The sequence below is a fragment of the Canis lupus genome, chromosome 5, assembly GCF_003254725.2.
Source record: "Canis lupus dingo isolate Sandy chromosome 5, ASM325472v2, whole genome shotgun sequence".
In the NCBI taxonomy this organism is placed as follows: Eukaryota; Metazoa; Chordata; class Mammalia; order Carnivora; family Canidae; genus Canis; species Canis lupus.
Window position 1 is genome coordinate 41907739 of NC_064247.1, and position 14919 is coordinate 41922657.

The 14919-nt window shown below is 58.1% G+C and overlaps 1 protein-coding gene across 7 annotated transcripts in view; it reads right to left on the minus strand.

Moving 5' to 3' along the window:
• Positions 1-13995, minus strand: part of RAI1 (retinoic acid induced 1) — a 121341-nt gene extending 107346 nt beyond the window's left edge. For 5 of the 7 annotated variants that reach the window (XR_007410797.1, XR_007410798.1, XM_035716910.2 and 2 more), the window contains exon 1: positions 13602-13995. The gene's annotated coding sequence lies outside the window, so the exon portion shown is untranslated. Of the gene's footprint in view, positions 1-2288; positions 3857-13601 lie in introns of those variants that run through there. The other 2 variants (XM_049110288.1, XM_049110287.1) reach the window with 2 other exon arrangements.
• Positions 13996-14919: the final 924 nt, after the last annotated feature.

A 14919-nucleotide genomic window follows, 5' to 3' on the forward strand; every position in this document is an offset into this window, starting at 1 on the left:
GTCTTCCATGTCCCTGAGCAGGCGAGGTGGCTCCTGGGTCCCCAGCTGGCAGGATCCTCTGGCCCAAGCTGCTTTTATCTGAGGTTAGTGGCAATGAAGAAGGGCTCCTGAGGGTCTTTGAACAAAGTTAGAAAGGGATCGTCTAGTCCAGCTCTTCTGAAGCTCTCACAAGAATGTGGTTCCGGTTCTCTCAAAACTCCCACAGACTCAGGAGAAAGGAGAGTGTTACACAACATTAAATGAAAAGAGCAGGATATCAAATGGTACACACAGGAGGAATGATGGTATGCTTAAACAACAACAAAAAACCCCCACAAACGGGGCAAAGTCAAACGTGGCTGCCTTCGGAGACTTGGAGTATGGGTGAATTGTTTTTCTTTTAACTTGTCATAATTTCCAGAAGTCTATAACAAGCCTGTCCTCCTTTTATAGTGAGAAAAAAAACCCTACCAAGTGCCTTACAAAACCAAATATATAGACTGGTCCTATATTTTACATTTATCTATCATATATTCTTTATGTCTATAAAAAATGTTGACAGTGGTTATGCAGGGGTAGGGGTAGAAACACAGGGGATTTTTACTTATTTCAACATAAGTAGATTTAGATTTTTCTCAGTTCAACATAATAACATGATAAACATCAAAAACAAAATGCATGGGATGCCCGGGTGGCTCAGTGGTTTAGTGTCTGCCTTTGCCCAAGGGCGTGATCCTGGAGACCCACGATAGAGTCCCACATCGGGCTCTCTGTGTGGAGCCTGCTTCTCCCTCTGCCTGTGTCTCTGCCTCTCTGTGTGTGTCTCTCATGAATAAATAAATAAAATCTTTTTAAAAATGCTTAGGACTGGGAAATTATTTTGATATAAAGTCTGAGGAGTCTCTCCCGTTGCATCTGAAAGCCCCTTCTCACTCTCCCTCCCAGTGCGTGTGCAACGGGTGAGGCTTGAGAAAAGCCAAAGGACAGTTGCTCAACAGGCACACAGCTTTCCTTCCAAGACCGAAGGGCTGGCATCACATTTTGCTGCCTGCCCAATCCAGGTAGGAGGGGACAGAGGGTCAGCTGAGTCGGTGCCTCTATAAAGACTGGGGGAGAGAAGGCGGCCCTGGAGTGACCGGTCAGGGACTTAAGGCACTAGGAGGAAGGAGGGGTGGAGGAAGGGCTGGGTTGGCAGCAAAGTTCCGGAAGGGGCTGCCCCCAGGGTAGGCGGGGTGCCCGGGCTCCGGAGGTAGGAATGCGTCTCCAGGCCAGACAGCCCGGATGGCTGCCAACCAGGGGAGGCCCGTGCTCCTGGGCTGGAGGGGGGCCGTCTGGGTGGCGGGGTCCAGGCTAGGTCCCTCCTCTCTCTCGGGCCCACGGGCGGCCCCAGCGAGGTGGCAGTGCTGGAGGGCTCCGGGACAGCGTGGCCTGGAGGCCGGCCCCTGCTTTCAACGCCTTCCCTGCCGCGGGAGGGAGGGGTGCAGCCTCTCTCCCCAGGTCCGGCCCCGGGAGGCGCTGCCTGCTGCCCCTGAGGAGGGGATGCGCGGCTCTGAGAGCAGAGCCCTCCCGAGGCCAACCCGCACAGGATCCCGGCGCACCCGGAGCCTGGAGCCGCAGCCCCCGGTTCCCGGAAAGACTCGGGCTCGGCGGGGGCGGGGCGTCGGCGGCCCCGCCCAGCGGCCCCGCGGAGCACGCCGGGACGGGGCGCTGCCATGGCGACGGGAGCGGGCCGCCCCGCCCCGCCCCGCCCCCCGTGCGGCCTCCGCGCCTCGAGGCTCCGACCCCTCCCGGCGTCGCCGGCCCGCCGGCCGGGGCTTGTCAGGCCGGACGCGGCGGAGGAGGCCCCGGCGCGGCCAAGATGGTGGGCGCCGCGGGAGGGGAGCGGAGGGGAGGGCAGGAAGCGCGGGCGTTTGCCCTCTCGCCGCCCCCTCTCGAGGTTGAGCAGAGGAGAGGAAATGGCCCCGGAGGCGATAATCGAGCTGCCAGTGTGTCTGGCCTGACAGCTCCTACCTAAGCCTCCCCCCGCCCCCTGCCCAGGCCTGCCCTGCCCGCGCCGGGATCATCCAGGACTTGACACCCGCGCCCCCCGCCCCGCCTTCCTGCCCCTCCCCCAGCCCAGTGAGCCTGCACCCCCGCGAAGGGGCATCGTTGGGTTTCCCAGGCCCGGCCCGGACAGGCCGACCTCTGCCACCCACACCCCGGGCATCCGCTCTAGGACAGCGAGAACCTGCTTCCCCTCCGTAGGGCTGCTGAGGCTCTGAGCAGCCCTCCCTGCCCTCCCTGGAGACCCAGCTAAGCTGACAACTTACCCCGAGGGGTGGGGGGGTGGTCCCCTCTTACCTCGTGCTCTCCCAGCAACAAGGGGGCACACGAGTAATGGGAACTCACACTGACTGGGCCAGGCCAGTGGGGCTGGATGACTTATCTTCCCGAGTCCTGCATGTGAGTGACTCTGCCCAGGCTCCGTGGGCAAACAAGCCCAGATCTGTTAAGGAGTGAAGTGGCAGGGCTGGGACGCAGCCAGGCTGTGCCTCCGGACGCCTGTCCATACACAGTGGCACTCCCTGCTCCCTGGCCGCCCAGCCTGGGCTGGTCCAGCCGCCTATCTCTGGCCCAGAGCAGTGGCCTGGCCTCCCAGGCCCTCCTCCTCCCAACGACCACAGGCCTGGCTTCCCTTCTGAGACGCCAATCTGCAGCCACACAAAGCCCTGTTTGTTTGCTTTCTCTGCTGCTCCCCCTGGATCCGATGTCTTTCTCTGCTACCTGCCGGCCTGGCTTCCTCTCCAAGCTGCCCTCCCAGCCAGCTGAAGGGAAGGAGGGGGCAGCTATTCCAGCAAGCCCTGCCTCACAGCCACCCCAACATTCCTCAAATCCACCTCCCCGGTGCCAGGGCACCCAGCTGGGGCAGCCTGACCCACAATGGCTTTGCAGCCCCCTTGCTGCCTCTCAGAATATAAGGTGCCAGCTGGGTGGAACAGGAAAGATGCCTGCAGCCAGGGGCTGGGGCAGGGGGAGGGGAGCCCAAGAGGCCCAGCCAACCTCCCCTCTCCTTTTGTGAGCAAGGCTTGTTTTGTTCGTCAATCAGGAAGGCAGCCCCTGACTTCCCAGCAACCCACGGGCTGCCAGGAGATAAGGAGATGAATGAGGCCAGGAGGGCTGAATTGGAGGAGGCAGAGGGACACCCTGGTTTTATGGCCCTCCCCCACCCCTGTTTTTCTGGGAGTTCTGGGTCTCCCAGGCTCTAGGACAGACAAGGGCTTACAGGCTGTGCTGCGAGCCTTTGGTGCTAGGTGCCCTCTCCGTGCCCACTGTGGGCAGGCACCTGAATAGATCCCTCTGCATGGTGGGCACCCCAGAGTGTGCAGCCTCAGGCACCCTCTGCAGTGTCTGGGGAAGCCTCATCCGCCTGAGCTGAAACAGGGCTTTCACAGGCAAAGAAAAATAAACACCCGCATTCCACACCACCTTCTCTACCTGCAGAGTGGGGGCTGCCCTCTCTTCCCGTTCAAATAAAGAAACCCAATACTGATACTGCACAAGATCCTACAATCTCTCCCAGTTCCCTCTACCCAGGGCTCTTTTATTGTACCCCGCCACACTGGGTGGCCCAGGGCAGGTCCTAACCTCCCAGGGCCTCCCTCTTCCCCTTCCTGTCCCCTCCATGCAGAGTTTAACCCTTACACCAACTTAGGATAAAGGCATGATTGTGCCCACTTGACAAATGGCAGGAGGCTCATGGGACAAAGCCACAGAGACAAACTGCCCCAGAAAGGATTCAAGCTCATTTCTGTCTGACTCGAAGCCCTAAAAACTTCCCACCAGGTTGCAGTATCACTTCACAGCCAGTGATTTTCTGCTGATTGGAGGAGTGACCACCATGAGGAGGTGAGGGAGGAGCAGGTACGGCCGCCAGATGCTGTTTCCAATCTCAGCACTGCCACTTGGGTGCTGTTTGACCTCAAACAGGTCACTTAACCTCTCTGAGCTTCAGTTTCCTTGACAATCTGTATAGGGTGGTTGGTAAGGCTTAGAGAGGACAGACTACCCAATGCCCATTAAAATAGCAGGCACTCATTGAATGATGGCTTTTCTCTATGATCCCTTCCAGCATCCAGAGAGACGGGCATTTATTTCTTAGAGGCAGGCGAGAATTCTACCACTGAACCACCCATGCTATTTATTTCTTAGAGGAACCAGACCTCTTCCACCTCTGCTTTCACCCATCCGGCCCTGCTGCCAGTTGTCCCCCTAGTCACCATCTCCTGCCCTCTGGAACGCTCAGGTTAAGGCTGAGGGCTGCCAAGCTGAGCTCCCCAGGCCCCTGTCCTGCTCAGGAGACCAGGGCCTCTCTGTTTAATCAGCCAGGGCGAGGGCCCCAGGGGACAATGTCACCCTAAGGGAATGAAGCCAGCTCCGTCCACATCCTGCTGGACTCAAGAAAAGAGAACCACTCAATTAAGTCTGATTTGCCAAAACGTCTGTTTTTAGTGCTATTTCGGGCCACGGTGGGGATTTTCTGTGCTTGTCTCAAAGGTATCCTAAACCAGATTCCTTCCTACCTCCCCCACTCCCACTGTGTTTGAAATGAAAATATGTTCTTCCTCTTCTCTCTCTGTTTTTTCCTGCTTCTCTTTCCCACCTATCAGAGGGATGCAAATAAGAGAAAAGGGTGGAGGCTGGGCCCCCACAGGAGGACAGCACCCCCCACTCACTAGGCCTGGGCAGGCCCCCTCAACTCAGTCTCCCAGAGTACAGCACACTGGCAACTATGGTTTCCTCAAAACAGCCTGCATGTGAGAGCATCTTGGGTCTTTATCTTCTCCCAGCCCCTGGAAGCCTCTGAAGCTTGATCATTTTCTGCTGTCTCCCTAGACACACACCAGGCATCTGCCCTTCCCTCCACACACCCTTGTCTTCTGCCTCTGAGCTTTTGCTTGGGCTGAGCACCTCCCCCAAGGTCTCCATGCACTTTACCTTCTTAGCTTGCAACACAATTATAGTTAAATCCACATCTATGCAAACATGTCATTTTTACTTTTTTTTTAAGATTTTATTTATTTATTCATGAAAGACAGAGAGAGAGGTAGAGACACAGGCAGAGGGAGAAGCAGGCTCCCTGCAGGGAACCCTATGTGCGACTGGATTCCCAGGACCCCGGGATCACAAACTGAGCTGAAGGCAGATGTTCAACCACTGAGCCACCCAGGTGCCCCTAATCATGTCTTTTTTTTTTTTTTTAAGATTTTTAAAAAAGATTTTATTTATTTATTCATAGATACACAGAGAGAGAGAGAGGCAGAGACACAGGCAGAGGGAGAAGCAGGCACCATGCAGAGAGCCTGACGTGGGACTCAATCCAGGTTCTCCAGAATCGAACCCTGGGCTGCAGGCGGCGCTAAACCGCTGCGCCACCGGGGCTGCCCTAATCATGTCTTTAATGTCTGCCAATCTACCAGACTATAAGCTTCACGAGGGCAGGGGCAGCATCTGCTTGGCCAGTACTGATCCTCCAGGGCAGGCTGTCAACCTCCCTTGGCACTGCTGACGTTTGGGGCCAGATAACTTGTCGTGGGGGCTATGCCCATGCATCCCAGGATGTGTAGCAGGATCCCAAGCCTCTACCCACCAGATGCCAGCACCTCCCCAGTTGAGACAACCAAAAATGTCTCCACACATGGCCCACATGTCTCCAGAGGGTAGAACTTGCCCCCAGTTGAGAACCACTGCTCTAAAGCCTGGAAAGTGCCTTCCCCAAATGAATGAATGCATGACTCCTCTTCCCTTCCCACCAGAGGGATTCTTATGTCTTTATCTCTCTCTCTTTTTTTAAAGATTTTATTTATTTATTCATGAGAGACAGAGAGACAGAGAGACAGAGAGACAGAGAGAGAGAGAGGCAGAGACACAGGCAGAGGGAGAAGCAGGCTCCATGCAGGGAGCCCGATGTGGGACTCGATCCCTGTCTCCAGGATCATGCCCTGAGCCAAAGGCAGATGCTCAAATGCTGAGCCACCCAGGGATCCCTGTCTTTACGTCTTATCATAATCTTGTGCAAATTTAATTTTCCCTATCAGACCAGAAGCTTCCAGAAGACAGGCCCATGTGACCTTAGGTGTAGATCAATGCTGATTGCCCATAACTATTCGCCGGAAGAATAACTCAAAGCATCAGAGCGCACCAGACGAAGCCTAGTTCTGGTGCCCCCTCGCCAACGCCTTGGATTACTGTGTGACTTTGCTATGCTAGCTAAACTTCTCTGCGTGTCAGGGTCTCTCCAGTCACTGCAACAATTCTTTGTCCTATGGGGCTCATGGAAGCCCCCAATTAGAATCTTTCAGGTGGTTTTCAATTTACATTTTCTGTGAAATTTTACAGAAATTTTTTTTACAGGTAAATCAGTGTCACCTAATTGTAATTAGGTAAGATACTGATTCACCACTTTGCAATGGGCCAGGTATAGCTGAGTGCTTTAGAGGCACTATCTCATTTAATCCTCCTAAAAACAAAACTATGAAATAGGTACTATTATTTTCGTTTCTTGAGAGGGGAGGGTCCTTCACTGGGAAGGCCTCCTTCCCATCAGGCCTCACCTGCTGAGCTCTCCTGGCAGAGTATGAGCTCCCCTCACCAGGGGTCCAACAAGGCCCAGAGGTAGTGACTGCCTATTCAAGAAGTAGGCCTGCCTTAGAGGGGCTTGGAGGGCTACTCTCCACTCCTCTTCCCTTCCCTTCCCGGGTGTTATCCCTCCCAGGAAAGCTCTGGCTGGAACACACTTTCCCCAGCACAGAGCCACTCTGTGAGATTCTTCAGGGCTCGAATCAAAGATAAGGAGGAACCATCTTATAGATACTTCTATGTACCAGGCGCTGTTTTAAGTCTCTAATGTGCATTAACTCATTAACTCTCCCAACAATCCTAGGAAGTAGATGCTATTATTTTCTCTGCCTTACAGGTGAGGCTACTGAGCAAAGAAGATAGGTCACTCGTCCCTGGTTAGTAAGTGGCAGAACTGAGGTCTGAACCAGCGCGGTTGAGCTCCAAATACAAGTGCAGGGCCTCAATGCCATATCAGAGATGCCTCACACATACAGGGCTGTGTTCCCAGCCCCCTGGTATGTGACAGGGCCCGCATGTGTGACTTAGGGATGGGTGAGCATGTGGTTGCACGGCCACATCCACGGCCGGCCAAGTCCTGGGATCCACACCCAGCATTGGGGGAGAGACCCTCTGGACACAGAAGCTCTGACCAGGACACTGATTCTCACCTGCCCTGCTGTGTAACAAACACTCGCTCCATCCATCTTTCCCTGGCTGAAGAAGAAACTTGGGAAGGATTAGAGGCAAACTGGCACAAACCTGTGCAGAGTCCATTAGCACCAAGAGCAATAGCTGCATGTGCTGCATGCCATCAAGCGGGGCTGCTGCTGATGCCCGTTTTAAAGGCAGGGGGATGGAGCCTCGGAGAGGATGGTCAGCACCCGGATTTTACCCCAGTTCGCCTAACCCCAGGTTCTAGAGCACCTTGCTTCTCAGATTGCAAAACACCCCCACACTGGCATCACATTTAATGCTTGCCACCACTCCCATCTTTGACAGGAGGGGGAGGACAGGCCTGGAGCAGCAGCTGGCACTAAACCTTTGCCTGATGCTGAACCCCGGGCCTCCATAGCTCCCCCACCATGCTGCCCTCCCTGTGTGAGGCCTTCAGGAAGGGGTCCTGGGGGAGGGGGGCCATGCTCCTCTCCTGTCTGCAGGTCCCTTGGATCCCCCCCCATGTGCTGAGTGAGGCCCTTGTCCCCGTTCTGACACCTCTCTCCACTCAGCCCTGAGGTGGGGACTCCAGCTGACATGCTGCAGTCTGAAATATACAGCAAAAGGCAGAGGAAGATGTCCCCACAACTCCTGTCCAGTGGCTCCCAAGGCCCCCTCCCTCTGTTTCCCCCTCATAAGATTCACTCCTGCCCTCCATGGCACCCCTGGGCACTGGCTCCCCTGAGCCCAATCACTTCATATGGAGAATGGGTATTCACTGCCCACCTGGCCCTTGGACTTGGGAGGGTCTGGAAGGCCAGACCACATGCTGGTTTGGCTCTAGGGCCCAGGGTGAGCACAAGGCAAGGGCAGCACCCTGAGGGAGTATCTGCTGAGGGAGGGAAGGAAGGAGAAAGGGAAAGGGAAAGGGAAAGGGAAAGGGAAAGGGAAAGGGAAAGGGAAAGGGAAAGGGAAAGGGAAAGGGAAAGGAAAGGAAAGGAAAGGAAAGGAAAGGAAAGGGGCAGGGAGGAAGGAGGGAGAAGGAGGGAGGAGGAGGGAGGAAGGAAAGAGGGGGGAGGGAGGGAGGGAGGGGGAGGGAGGAAGGAAAGAGGGAGGAAGGAAGAAGGAAGGAGGGAGGGAGGGAGGGAGGGAGGGAGGGAGGAAGGAAGGAGGAAGGAAGGAAGGAGGGAGGAGGGAGGGAAGAAAGGAAAGAAGCAAGGAAGGAAGGAAAGCAAGGAAGGAAGAGGGAGGGAGGGAAGAAAGGAAAGAAGGAAGGAAGGAGGAGGGAGTAGGGAGGGAGGGAAGGAAGGAGGGAGGGAAGGAGGGAAGGAAGGATGGAAGGAGAGAGGAAGGAGGGAGAAGGGAGGGAGGAAGGAGGGAGGGAAGAAAGGAAAGGAAGGAGGGAGGGAGGGAGGAAAGGCAGGCAGACAGGCTGGCTCAATGTCAGAACGAGCCCTAGTGCTCCTGGATATTTCCTTTCCTAATTCTGAGCACACTATTTAGCAACAAAAGCATCTCCTTCCCTCCTCCCTCCACAGCTCTCTTTGCCCCCCTTCTCCTGCCTCACCTCCCTTTCTTCCCTCCCTCTATCCTGCCACCACGCGCACGCACGCACTGTTTACTCAGGCTCAAGAACGAGCAGAACGAATTCTCTCCTTTGCCAGCAGAGCCCCAGTCCTTGCCTCCAGCCCTGGCACTCACCCTCCCTGTGTGCACCCCCCCCCCATGTCACATTCCAGTCTCAGATCCCCAGTGACCCACCCAGGCACAGGGCACAGCTCTGCCTCAAACAGTCTCCTCAATCCCTGGGGAAACAGGATGAGCCAGTTTCTCCTCAGCCCCTGGGGGAGCAGCCTGGGGGGTGCTGGGCCCCTCTCCGGCCTCACTTGTCTCTCAGAAGTCTGAACGAACAGAAGCCACTGAGCAGGGCCCTGAGAATCTGCAAAGGTCCGGCAGGCAGCGGCCAGGGATCTCAGGGGCCCACGAAACCTGTCAGGGGCTCCCACCCGGGCCCGCGGCACCTAGCCCTTCCTGCCAGGAAGCACTTCCAAGCGTCTCCCGTGTTCCAGGCCTCGCCCTTGGCACTGGGGCCAGGGGAGGAGGGAGGTGTGCTCTCGGGCCTAGATGCTCCGGCCTTGTGGGGAGGACACTGACAGAATTACCGATAATTCCATGATAAACGCTCTGCCATGGGTATAGACAAAGGGAGATGACTCAGTCTGCCTCACAGGTCAGAGAAGGAGGAGACAGGACATCTGTTTTGGTCTTGGGAGGCAGGGAGGAAGGTGAAGGGCATCCTAGGTGGAAGCAGCAGCCTGGGCAAGTGCGTGGAGGCAGGGATATACGTGGCTGAATCCTGAAGGCTGTGCTGTGGGGAGGGAAGGGAAGGGGGTTCTACAGCACAGCAGGCAGAGGACCCTAAAAGGGCGCTGTCATATGGGAAGGACCACGGACTGGACCTGTATTCTGACAGCAGCAGGAGCCCCTAGAAGTATCTGCTATGGTTGAGAAAGATCACTCTGGTAGTGTGGCCCATGCTGGGAGGGGGCAGGATGGAGGCAGGGAGGCCAGGAGGCCCAGCCTCTTCCGTCACCATTCTTTCTGAGCTAGTTCCTCCTGTCTTGGCCACTGTACATGCCACATCCGTTTCAAGCTCCAAACACTTGCTGGTACGTTCCCTCTGGCAGGAGTGCCCCCTCTTTTTCTTACTTACCCATGCTGGAAGCACCTGCTCCAAGCTCCCTCTTCCGTGAAGCCCCTGCCTCCATAAGGCTCCCAACTCTGGTCAAGACTGAATCCTAAGGCTCAAGTTATCTGTCCCACTCATCTCGGAAATGGATTGTACACTGTCTCCCTCTGCTCTTCTTCACATGGACAAGTCTTACCACAGATGCTGCCCTAGCTCTCTTGATCTTATTATCCCCATAACACCTTCATGAACTGGGGGACTTGTTTTCTGCCTGAAACTTGGCTCAGGCTCCCATGACAATACTAGTTCCCTTGAGTATTACCTGGGTCTCAGTCACCCACCAGACTATAACCCTTTTGGAGGCAGATGCATGAAGCACAGGACTTCAGAAATGGTGGGCCCTTGGAAAATATCTGTTCCCTTGGAGCTAGTGAGCCCAGGTACCTCTCCCACAGAGACAGTGCCCATGGTCCACTGCTCCACCCTGTCCTTCCCTCTGGGGCCACACATTTGAAAGTGTGTGGGGGGGGCATCACGGCCACAGGTGGCTATTTCCTTAAGATTTTATGTAATTATTCATGAGAGAAAGAAAGAGAGAGAGAGAGAGAGGTAGAGACACAGGCAGAGGGAGAAGCAGGCTCCATACAGGGAGCCCGACGCAGGACTCCATCCCTGGTCTCCAAGATCACACCCTGAGCTGAAGGCAGTGCTAAACCGCTGAGCCACCCAGGGCTGCCCCACAGGTGGCTATTAAAAGCAACAAGACGGGGGCGCCTGGGTGGCTCAGTTGGTTGAGTGTCCAACTCTTAATTTTGGCTCAGGTCATGATCAGGGTGGTGGGATGGAGTTCCGGGTCAGGTTCCATGCTCAGCAGGGAATCTGTTTGAGGATTCCCTCTCTTTCTCTCCCTCTGCCCCTTCTGCATGCTCAAATAAATAAATAAATAAATAAATAAATAAATAAAGTGCAACAAGATGCATCCATGCACTGCCACGGGGATAAACCAGTATTAATAATGGTGACAGTGCCAACTGGCATTTACTGGGACAAGTACTATTCTAAGCTTTTACATGTTTACATGGACTACTTCATCAAATCTTCAGGAGAGTCCTATGAGGCCAGTACTCTTATCATTCCCGATGTACAGACAGGACACTGAGATACAGAGAGGTAACTCATTCACTATGCAGTAGAGCTGGGGGTTATCCCAAAGCCTTGCCCTGGAGCGCCTCGCCCTACGGCTTCCCAAAGACAAATGGAAAGGAAAAGAGAAGGTAAAGAGTAAGAATCTGAGATTCTCATTTGGGGTAAAAGAAAACTAAGTATTGGCATATATGATACACGTATACTTCAGCGAGTAGCAAAAACCTCCAGGAGGATACATTCAAACTCTGAACTGGGGTTACCTGTGTGGGGAGGTGCGGAGGACACTTTTACTTTTACCCTATATACTTCTGGGTTATTTGCATTTTTCACAATAAGAATGAATCCAGGTGTTACTTGAGTAATTAAAAAAGAAAGAACTTGTCAGGGCTTCGATTAATGTTTGTGGAATGACTAAAAGGCAGATTCATTTCGTAGGACTGTTTTTTCAAACTCTGGGTATGACCCATTAGTGGATTGTGAAATCAATATAGTGGGTTGCAACCAGCATTTAAAAAAATAAAAAAAAAATCAAATAGGCTAGAACAGAAAGTATCAGCTCAGCAAAGTAGAGAAAAAGAGTTATTTCACTCAACTTCTGTTTCAGTTTTATATAGTGGTGGTGAAGAGACTTGTGACCTAAAATGTATTTCTTACTAGAGGTCTCCTGTAGAGTTTGAAAGCCATCCATCTAGACTTGGAGGTCTAAGAGGAATGGGGAAGAGGGGCTCCTGCAAGGGTGGCTTGGTCCAGTGGAAGAGAGATGGGTTTTTCCAAGTGGGTGCATTCCCTCCATTTAGGAAGAAGCCAGAGGGGCCCCTGGCTCTGGGGAAAAGTCCTATTTATTAGCCCACTCTAGAGTTGGCTTCTGGGGCCTGGGTCATCTCTTGATAACTGCTTTCCTCCAAGGCTCTTTGCCTGGGAGAGCCTTCACCAGGGTTCTGAGATGGAGCCGCCCCCAGCCCAGAAGGTCTACCTGGCTCCTCTGTGTCACCCAAAGCTCCTAAGATCGCTCCTGGGGTGCCCTATGCCCCCTCCGCTGTCGAAGGGGCGGGGTGGGAAACGAGATTCCTTTCCAGCTTCCACATCCCCAGAGCCACATCCCAGGGAAGACTCTGGAAACACAGCTGTGTGGTCAGTCGGGAGGGGGCTCCACGGAGTCTGCAGCGAGAGCTGCCCCCAGCCTGGGTGAGCCTGACCCAGGCGGAGCAAGGTCTGCATGGAGGATGGGATGGAGGGAAGAGCAGCAGATCCCCCAGCCCGGGGCTCCCACGGCGCTGGCGCCTCCACTTAGGCGCTCGCCGAACCCACCCCCGCCTCCCCTCCCAGGGCAGCAGACAACTAAAAAAAGATAAAATAAAAAGAAGTAATTCCCCTGCTCTGACGTCAGCGCGAGGTTTTAACAGCCCGGCAGCGGCCTGAAACCGGATTGCAACCAGATGTAATGCCCTTGAATCCTGCACACACCGCTGCGCTGGGAGAGAAATGAAGCGGGAGCGGGGCGGGGGCGGGGGCGGGGGCGGCGGCGGCGGCGGGGGCGGCCCTCGGGGTGGGAGGGAGCCGTGCGGGGCCCGCGTGGGGCCTCTGCATCAGAGCCTCTGCCGGGAGCACGGGCCAGCGCTGCGGGAGCGGGTGCGGCGAGCGGCGAGCGGCGAGCGCCGAGGCTCCGGGCCCGGGTCCGCCATTCAGGCGCGGCCGCCCCTCCCCCAGCCCCCCAGCAGCGCATTGTTACCCTCGGTTTTGTCCAGTCCCCGCCGCCGCCGCCCGCTCGCGGCTCCCCGGAGGGCACGGCTCCCGTCCGCACTCCGGCCCTTGGCGGGGAGCTGAGGACTACGAGAGCCCGAGAAGGGAAACGGGCGCCCCAGGAAGCTGGGGCCGCGGCGGCCTCGGCCTCCCTCCTGTTTCGCTTCCCCTCCGCCCCTCCTCCGAGGCCCCCGGCGCCACCGGGGCCCGAATGTCACGCCCGCCGCCCGCCGCCCGCCGCCCGGCCCCGCGTCCTCCTCCCGGGAGCGCCTGCCTGCGGGGCGCGGGGCGCGGGGCGCGGGGCGCGGGGCCGGGCGGCGGGCGGCTTGTCGCGGTCGGCGCGCCGGGGCGCTCGGGCTCGCGGGGCCGGTGCCCCCGCCGTGACGTCACCCCCGAAGGGCCCGTGCCCCCGGGGCCTGGCCGCGTCGGGGCTCCGGAGCCTCGGGCCGCTTCCTGCCGGGTCGCGGGGCCTGCGCACAGGCCCGGGCGCCGCTGCCCGCGCGGGGAGCCCCCGAGAGCCCCGCGCCCCGCGCCGCCCCCGCGCCCCCGCGCCCCGCGCCCGGCCTCCCGCGCGCTCCGGGCTCCCCCCGCCGCGGGCGCACTCCCACAGCTCCCTCCCGCCCCGGCGCCCGCCGGGTGCCCCCCGCGCCCCGCGCCCAGGCTCCCCCGGCCGCACCGACAGCGCCGCGGGCCGCCCCCAGACGGCCATCCCGTGACCTCGCGGCCCCCCGCGCCGCCCCGCCCCGGCCCGGCCCGGCCCCCGCGGCGCCCCCGCGCCCCCGCGCCCAGTGCTCACCTCGGCGCCCGCGCTCGCTCGCTCGCTCACTCGGGGGCCCTGGGTCTGGCGCGGCGACTTGGCGGCCCGCAGGCCCGGGCGGCCATGGGGGTCAGGGCGCGGCGCCCGGCCGGCCGGCGGCCCCGCAGGAAGGAGGTGGGCCGCGGCGCCCCCTCCTCGCGCCGGCGCTCGGGCGGCGGGCAGGGCGGCCTGCTCGGCTCGCCTGTCGCCCTCGCCGCCGCCGCCTCGCTCTCCGCCTCGACTCTCGGAGCCCGGCCGCGGCGGGGGCGGCGCCCGGGGGCGCGGGGAGCCGGCGGCGGGGGAGCGGGCCCTGGCCGCGCACCCGGCCGGGCCTGCCTGGTGTCCGCGGCGCCGCGGGGAAATGCGATCCCCTCCGCACAGGAAGAGCGGACGGGCGGGCGGCGCGCGGGGGGAGAAGGAGAGCGAGAGCGGGAGGGAAAAAGTTCCCGGGCGGCCTGGCTGCGCCCGCTCGAGGCCCCGGGCGCCAGGTGGGCCGTGCGCGCCCCGACAGCACCCCCTGGCGGCCCGCGCGCCCCACTGCGCGGCCCCCGCCCGCTCGCCCGCCGGCCCGGGGGGCGGGGGGACGGCGCCAGGAGTGAGGTCCAGGTGGAGCCCTCCGGGATCGCACGCCCCGCCGGGGGCCGCGGGGGGGGGGGGGCGGGGCGGGGGCTGGAACCTCTTGCGGAGCATCTGGACTTGCGTCCTGCCCTCAGATGCCTCCGGTCTCTGGCCTGGTTCCTAGGCGGGCTCCCACCTTCACCCCGCCGTCAGCAGGACCTCCTCTTTACAGTCTGGGAAACATTCTTCTGAACTCACTAAGCCGGACAGAAATTTCTCCACTTACCAGGTTCCCGACATCTTGTTGGGCGCTGGGGAATCAACAGAGACAAATGGTCCCTGCTGTCACGGAGCTGACACCCTGTTAGGGACAGGCAGACAGACCACAAATGCTTACGTACATAAAGAAGATAATTTCAGGGAGTCATGAGTTCTGGGAGGCCAAATAGCAGGTGAAGTGATGGACAGGGGCTATTTAGCTGGAAGTAAGAAAGGGAGGCCTGTCTGAGCAGAGAACTGAACAGAGCAGGAAAGAAACCTGCAGTGAACAGAGCAGGGGAAGAGCATCCCCCCTCCACACACACACACAGAGGGAAGAGCAAGTGCAAAGGCCCTGGGACAGGGGAGAGCTTGGTGCTTAAAAAGCCAGGAGACCAGTTCTCACGACACTGAAGGCAGAACCCCAAGGGGAGGCCTCTGTCTTTAGCACTGCGCAGGGCCTGGTGAGGAATTCCGATGTAAAGTTCTGGTGTTCTTGGGA